The sequence below is a fragment of the Octopus bimaculoides genome, chromosome 6 (assembly GCF_001194135.2).
Source record: "Octopus bimaculoides isolate UCB-OBI-ISO-001 chromosome 6, ASM119413v2, whole genome shotgun sequence".
NCBI classification, from domain to species: Eukaryota; Metazoa; Mollusca; class Cephalopoda; order Octopoda; family Octopodidae; genus Octopus; species Octopus bimaculoides.
In genome coordinates this window covers 38,738,633-38,747,046 of record NC_068986.1, presented here as the reverse complement: position 1 = coordinate 38,747,046, position 8,414 = coordinate 38,738,633, and the positions used below count along the sequence as shown (strand labels likewise).

Here is an 8,414-nt window from a genome sequence, read left to right as displayed (position 1 = left end):
ACTATAATGTTTACTTTGTATGGACTCCTAAACGCTTTTCATTTCTGTCTCTGTCTCTCTCTCCCTCTCTTTCTGTCAGTCTGTCTCTCTCTTTCTCTTTCTGTCTGTCTCTCTGCCTGTCTGCCTGTCTGTCTGTCTGTCTGTCTGTCTTTCTGTCTCTCTCTCTCTCTTTCTATATATATATATATATATATATATATATATATATATATACATACACATGCAGACATATATACACACATATACAGAGATGCAGGCATGCCCATTTGCTTACAAAATTTGCTTCGCAATTAAATACTTTCCAGTTTCACTCAACTATGTGGCAACTTTCGTAACTGTTTTCTTTAGCATAATTCTCACAGTAACCAATGCTATGTCTTGTGCATGAAAATTTCTTGACTGGCTTTGTACAGAAACCTGTTCTGTTTGTGCGTGCATACAGGGTCCCCGCAAAATGTAAACATATATTGGATGATTATAAAGTCAATGTCTTTTAAGATACATTTGATTTTCAAAATTCAATAGGATCTACAGACAGAATTTTACTTTTTTTTATGAATGCCTGCTTTGAAACTGATGAGTGTTCTAGTTCAGACATTGTTGATAATGTGAAGCAATAGAATAACAAATATCAAGAAATATTTTGTTCAGTATTTCTGCATGGTTTTGTAAAATCGTTGCCCTCAATTTGTCACCTGTTGCTAGTTTTGTACTATAAATTTTATTTTTTAAGTATTACCTTAAAAAAGGTGTGGTGGTGTGAATTCTGGTGAATGCAGGGGGTATACTACCGAACCTCTTTTATCAATCCACCTATTTGGAAAATCTTATCAAAGTAGACCTTTACATTACTATGGTAGTGTGGGGTGCCCCCATCTCGCTGGAATTAACATAAACGCAAAAACACACACACACACACATCCCTCCCACAGGCACACACACACACACACACACAAATACTCATATACAGACACACACATATATGTTTTCATAAAGGCACAGTCATGGCTGTGTGATTAAGAAGTTTGCTTGCCAACCATATGATTTCAGGTTTAGTCCCCTTACATATCACCTTGGGAAAGTTACTTCTACTACACCCCTTGGTCAACAAGAGCCTTATGAATGTATTTGATAAGTGGAAATTGAAACACACATGCGCGCGCACACACACACAAACACACAAGTATACATCCTTTAACAAACACCAGATTTAATTGTGAGCTGCTATAAGTTTCATGCTCCAATAGTACATTGATTGGATATATTTGTATAGTGCGTTGTGTACTATTCTGTATAGTACATATACCTGAATTGGAACATCCTGAACCAGAACATGAAACATTTAAATTCTGTGTTTATTAAATAATATTTATATATACCTTTCACTAGATGGAGTATCATTTTTGGTTGATTCTATGTTTTCTACAGCTGGATGCCCCATCTCGCTGGAATTAACATAAACGCAAATACACACACACATGCACACACACACACACACACACATGCACACACAAATTCATACATAGATTTACATCATGGAAAAGCTATTTTAGTCATTTAAGGAGGAGTTAATTGTGTTGTTAACTAACTAAATGACTCTTTCACAATGAAATTGTTTCTTTTAATTATTTAATCAGAAGAAGATAGGTTGTGTCTATTATTTATTTGAGTCTCTCTTACAGTTGTGAGTTTGTGGAGGTTGATGATCATATTCAACTGCAAAAAACTGATGCCTGTGGGGAAACATGTCTGGTAAGTTCACCATCAATTCACAATTTTTTTGCAATAAAATAGCTTTTAACTATTAAAGGTGAGATACTATGGATACATTTTCTGGGTAAACTTCCCTTGCGGTGAATTTTCTTCATAGTGAACTTTCTTCACAGTGAATTGATAGCAGTAAACTTACCTGTAATCTTGGGGAAAATGAGAGCAGTAAGTTGCATTAAGTTACAGAATATTTGTGTAAGAAGAATTGGTGGAAAAAAAAAATGTTTAGGGAAAAAAAAAAACTTTAATGAGGTGGGGCCCTGGAGATAGGTAAGACGCAATAAGGATGACAAGTAGAGGAGAGGTGGACGTGGGCTTGTAAGGGAATTATATTGACCTTAGTGCTTGACTGGTACTTTGATCAATGCTGAAAGGATGAAGTACAAAGTTGACCTTAGCAGCATTTGAACTCTGAAGGACATCATTGTAACAATAGCACTCGAAAAGCCTGAGAGAAAATGTAATACACATCTCAGTAAGTGGTTGTTCCTGTTGTTGTTGTTGTCATTGTTTAAACATAGGCCAGTCCTCATTGATCTATGATCAAAGATAATCTAACTGTGACCATCCTGCATTTTTTTCCTATTAGCAGGAAACTCAGGGTCACATTATTCTATGTGTGATTTTCTAAGATAACTGGAGTGTGATTTAAAGATTTGGATGATATTTCTAGGGTCAAAATGGCCACATAGAGGCTCTCCAATTGATTCACTAAGCCAGGGATTGTAGTGTCTTGGTGACAGATATTTTCTAATCTTTCCTAATCTTTGCTGTTTTTTCTTTTAAATCTTTGTCTCTTTTTGGAGGGGAGAGAGGTGTTGCAGTCTTTAATAGTTGTTTTTAGTATCAGCAGCACCACACCAGATAATTAATCACTAATCTAGGTCACCTCTTGTTCTTTGTATAAATCCTTGTCTTTGAAATGTTTTGGAAATGTCATGTGTGTGAGGTTGCCTTGAGAGACCATCGAGCAGTGTGAAGCAAATCCTTTTTAGCAAGTTTTGGAGGTTTATGTGCGTATTTGTTGATTGTGTGTTAGGCAAGACTGTTTTTTCTAATCTTCATATTGTTTAAGTAGGCTGTGTTGTTGTGTCACCATTAGAGATTGTGTTCTTGATTTTTGTTGATAGAAGTAATGCATATCAGATATGTGGTGTCTATTTTTTACGTGAATGATACCTGTATGCGATTAAGGAGTAAGGAGGAATGAATAGTGGTTATTATTTGCATAGTGGTGGCTGAAGATGTTGTTATTTATCTTTGACTAAGCAAACCTCTGATTAAAGGTCTTCTGGTCATAGCCAACATATGCCCCTACAGCTCAATCAGGAGTTGTGGGTCCAAGACTAAGCAATACTGTCACAGGTGCTGTGTAGTATCCATGAGCAAAACACATAAGTCTTCATCAGCTCAGACTATCAAACTGTAATCAGATACCATGGTGATATATATATATAGTTATAGGCACATGGCTCAGTGGTTAGAGTGTTGGGTTCATAATAATGAGGTGGTGAGTTCGATTTCCAGACTGGGCTGTGGGTTGTGTTCTTAAGCAAGACACTTCACTTCATGTTGCTCCAGTTCACTCAGCTGTAGAAATAAGTTGCAACATCACTGGTGCCAAGCTGTATCAGCCTCTGCCTTTCCCCTGGATATCATCGGTGACATAGAGAGGGGAGTTTGGTATGCACAGGCAACTGCTGGTCTTTCATAAACGACCTTGCTTTGGAGGGAAACTTTCTGGTGCAATACAATGGTCATTCATGACTGAACGGGGTCTTTACCTTTTTACCCTAGCTTGTTACTGAAACTATAAACATAATGATATATAGTAGTAATTATATGCATCATGGTAATAGTATAGAATTAATTAACAGGTATTTTGTTAGCCTTGCTCAATAATCACTACAGTCATCCCTATCTCCATCTTTAACCACCTGTAACTCTCCCCTCACGCTCTTATGGAATTACTCCACCTCCCATTCCCCTCTGATCCACTATCTTCTCTTATGCTCACCTTCTTGTATCTTGAGAGTGTGTTTTGGCACCTCATCTCAAACATCTTTACCTTCTTTCCAGTTACTTCTACTCACCCTTATATAATGTGGGGTAATCATGTATCTCCCTTCTACAGCAAAACACCAGTGCTTATCCCTGTAACATACTTTAGCCACTCAACACCTGGCATAAAGGCCCCTCCCTTACTCTAACATTCCCCACTATACTTAGTCATGAGGGCTTCTCCCTTCTCCATTCTTTTTCTGTCTTGCAAATTACTTGACGGTTTCACTAGTGTTGCACCCAGTACAGACTGTATTGTAGTTGGTGCAGAAAACATGCCAAACCTGACATTGGAGCATGATAGAAGCTCTTTGGTTTGCTGGATTCTGTCAAACTGTTCAAACCATGCCAGTAGGAAAAATGGACATTAAATGATGATAATGACGGGACCTGTGAATATTTCACAAAATTAATGGTAAACCTATTGGGTTATTTCTGTAAACTTTATCCAAAAAACCTGAAAGCGTAGCCTGTGTTGTGCCTGTATGGAAAGATAGTCGCTCTTCTGCACTCATTGAAAAGTGAAAGAAATTGGAATATGATGGTTACTTAATGCACTTTATATATACACTTTATATACTTTATGCACAATTTTATAGACTTAATACAAAGCACTCATGAAATAAATATTCACTATTATTTTTCCATTTTTCCATAAGCAACAAAAAAAAAAAAATCCTGTACATATGGTACAACCTTTAGTTGAATTGCATATATCTGCCACATGAATAAGCATGAATATTTCCTGAAATTGCACTTATGTGCATGCATTAAGTGATAGGTGATATAACAAGCTTAGTTTAATTTTAAAAATTCACTTTTCACTATTCAATCACCAGCAGCAGCAGCGGTGGTGGCGGCAGTGGCGGCAGCAGCAGCGGCGGTGGCAGCAGCATCACCACCACCACCACCACCACCACCTCCTCCTCCTCCCTCTCTCTGCCTTGCTTTATCCTCTTTTTCTCTCTCCTTTTTCTTTCTCGTCTCTTTCCCTTCTACTAATCCCAGGAAAGCATTACAATTACATACCTCATGTCTTGGACACTTCTCTCTCCTTCTTTTTCTCTAATCACAGGCTAAGTAACAGAATGACAAGCAGAATTATTATAACATAAAAGATTTGGTAGCCTACATTGCAAAATTCAATGCCACGTTTTTAAGGTGGTGAAGAGAACTCATTTTTATTAAAAAGGAAACTGACTCTTTGTGTTGACTGCATGAAATTTGTACCATAAATAGTTGTTGTGACAGATGTTGTTTAGCAACCCCTCCCCCACACACTTGACTGAGAACAATTATGTCAAAAGCATTTCAGTTATGACCATCCTATCTTTCACTTGAGCGTTGCACATCTTAGATAACATGATCCAATACATCCAAGCTTTTGCAAGACACTATTATGATTTGAGGAAAACTTAGAAGCTATTTGTTGCAGGTCAAATGGCTGTACAAATGTTGCCTATTGGCATGCAGTTCAAGCAGTTATTGTATAACATGATTCTACAACTGCACCACATTTCATGTATGGGCCTTGGTTTAATTGGTAATCTACGAGCACACACTAAAACAGATAGGTACAAATAAAGCAAACAAACCAAAAAAAACCCAAAAAACACTGAAATAGGAGTGTCATTTAGATTCTGATAATTGCCCAGTCTGTTGTAATATAATCTGGATTTCTGGTGTGCATGTGTGTGTGAGAAAGTGAAGGGTAAAAGAGAGAGAGAGAGAGAAACTTGTTTACAACTTGTTATGTTGTTGTTTAGCTCTTAGCCAGCCCTGGTTGAGAATATCTATGTTCAAAGACATTTTAACCATGACCATCTTGTCATTTATTTCTGGACTAAATTATCCAAAGTGTCCTTTACTTTTTTAAGACGGTAGTGCGAAATTTGAGGGATATTTGGCTGCTACTTTTAGCCAGTTCAGTGACCACTTAAGGCTTAATAAAAATGAATGAGATAGGTCAGTAGCTGTCTAATGCTTTTACAATTAACTATTATCTATAAAAGATAAACACAACAAAATATGAGATAACTACTACTACTACTAATATTACAACTAATGAGGAGTAATTATAAAGAAATTAAATAGGACATAAGCATACAGTTGTCACCATGACCAGAACACTGGTTTATTTTGCAAAGATATGTGTTTGTGCATGTATGTGTGTGTGCAATAATTTTATAATTTTTGTGATACCACCACCACCACCACCAGCACACACATACATAATGTGCTTCCACACAATTTCTGTCTACCAAATTAATTCAGAAAGCATTGGTCAGCCTGGGGCTGCAGTGAAAGTCATTTGCCCAAGGTGCCATGCAGTGGATTTGAACCTGAAACTATACCGGTTTGTGAAGCAAACATCTTAACCACACAGCCATAGCTGCACCTTTTGCTGTAGATCACTCTATACTTCCCTTTAACCTTCTCTGCACAAGCATGGCATTCATTCACACTTAACTCAGACACCTCATGCTTATAGTATAATATCTCCATGATCAATAAGATTGAAGAAATGTTTTGAATTTAATCATGCATTATCTTGCAGCTTTGAGGTTTCAATGATGTGATTGTTTATTTCTAGAATGACATTGTAGGATAGATGTGAAAGGCTAGATCTGACTGGCTTGAGCATAAAACAGGTAGAATATTGGAATTGTTTAATATGCTACAGGGTTAAACTTCGTACAAAAGGTTAGGCCTTTCATTTGTGATTCCATATATTGCACTGCCAGCCTCGAAAAAACAAACAAAAGACGTCAGTCTAGAACAACAAAAACAAAATGCATCACAAAATGCACAGACTTGCATGAAAATGCACCACAGAATGCACAGAAATGCACCACAAAACTAGAATTCATCTTTAGGGTAAGGAAATGCTCCACAAAATACAAAAAATGCACCCCAAAAACTAGGATTCATCTTCAAAGTAAGGAAATGCACCACAAACTGCACAAAATGTATCACAAAAACTAGTATTTGTCTTTAGGCAAAGAGAATGCACATAATGCACTACAAAAAGCTCTACAAAATCTAAGATTTGTCTTTAAGTTTAGGATATGCGCAATGCACTACAAAATGTAAGTAATGCACTAAAAAAGCATGAGTGCACCACAAAATGCACCAAATGCACTACAAAAATAGGACTTGCCTTTAGGGTAAGGAAAAGCATCAGAAAATGCACCACAAAAACTAGGATTAGTCTTTAGAATAAGGGAATGAACAACAAAATGCATGAAATGCACTACAAAACTAAGATTCATCGTCAGGGTCCGAAGATGCACCATAAAATGCACCATAAAAACTAGGATTCTTCTTTACCATAAGGAAATGTCTCATAAAATGCACAAATTGTACCGCAAATCTTATGATTTGCTTTTAATGTAAGGAAATGCACCACAAAATGCCCTCAATGCACCGCAAATCATTCTAGTTGCATATATTTACAATTTTAATATAGAAAACTTTGCTCAAGGGAAAAAAACGAAAAACAAAAAAAATTCTGATCTAAGGGAAATAACTCAATTTATTCATAGAAATAATCAATGTCGCGGTTTAGAAAAGCTCGAGCTACTTGTCCAAATTGAACTCAGTAACTCCTTTTTGAATAATTTCTTCTACGTTACATATGCAATGGTAAAACTTGAATCAATAGACTTAAAATTTCTCAGACAAAGTAGGCTTAAACCAGACTGAAATCCTTACATAAATTATTTTAAAGACAACAAAGTTACACTGGATATAGCAAATTTTGAAGTAAGATTGTCAAATTAAAGATTACTAAATTCCTGAATAGCTCGATGAATATTAGAAGAATAATAGATTTGATATATACTTATAATTTTACGATTATATATTTTTCTTTTAACGCCATCTTTGAAGATGAAATATTTTCAAATATTTACATCTACACTTGTTTCATATAGTCTAGCCTTCGATCGTTGTCAACTGGAATCAAGCAAGGAACGTTTATTTACCAACGAAGGGAAATAATGCTCTTTCACATCAGTGGTTTAACGGGAATGAAAATGGTTATTATACTTGGTTTAGAGATACAGGTTAATAGTAACGATTGCAGTATGGTACAAGGTAACTTATCCAGGAATAACACATCAAATGAGGATATTATATTCGATATCTTTGTCTTTTTCATAATTATTTAATACTAGCAGAAATACCAGGCTTTGCCCGGGTTAAAGAGAATAATGAAATCTAAAAACGCCGTCTAGACTACGCAACCCTCAACTGTTAGTAGCTACGATACCATAATTCTACATTAATAACTCTCCAATCCATGCCAGCATGGAACATAGACATTAAGTGGAATGCCAGTCTCTCATCTAGGAGGGCCTTGAAATCAATGTTACCAACTGGGGACTATGTGTGTCGCAGTGATAATAAAAAGACTCAAAGGAGGTCTGCAACGAAATAATTTTACTCAACACTTTGCAAGTGAATCAGTGGAGGCAAAGATGCGTCTCATTTACTTGACAATTTATGCACCACATTGCAGAAATCACAATGTAAGTATATCTGAAAGGGTAGTCTTACACTGTTGTACCGTTGAATTACAA

At 36.3% G+C, this 8,414-nt stretch overlaps 1 long non-coding RNA gene across 1 annotated transcript in view; it reads left to right on the top strand.

Annotated features, from left to right (window-relative positions):
• Positions 1-1,649: 1,649 nt before the first annotated feature.
• The window catches only part of LOC128248124 (uncharacterized), a 133,282-nt gene continuing 126,517 nt past the window's right edge, over positions 1,650-8,414 (top strand). The window contains exon 1 of the long non-coding RNA XR_008264399.1: positions 1,650-1,752. This is a non-coding gene — a long non-coding RNA (uncharacterized LOC128248124). The remainder of the gene's footprint in view (positions 1,753-8,414) is intronic.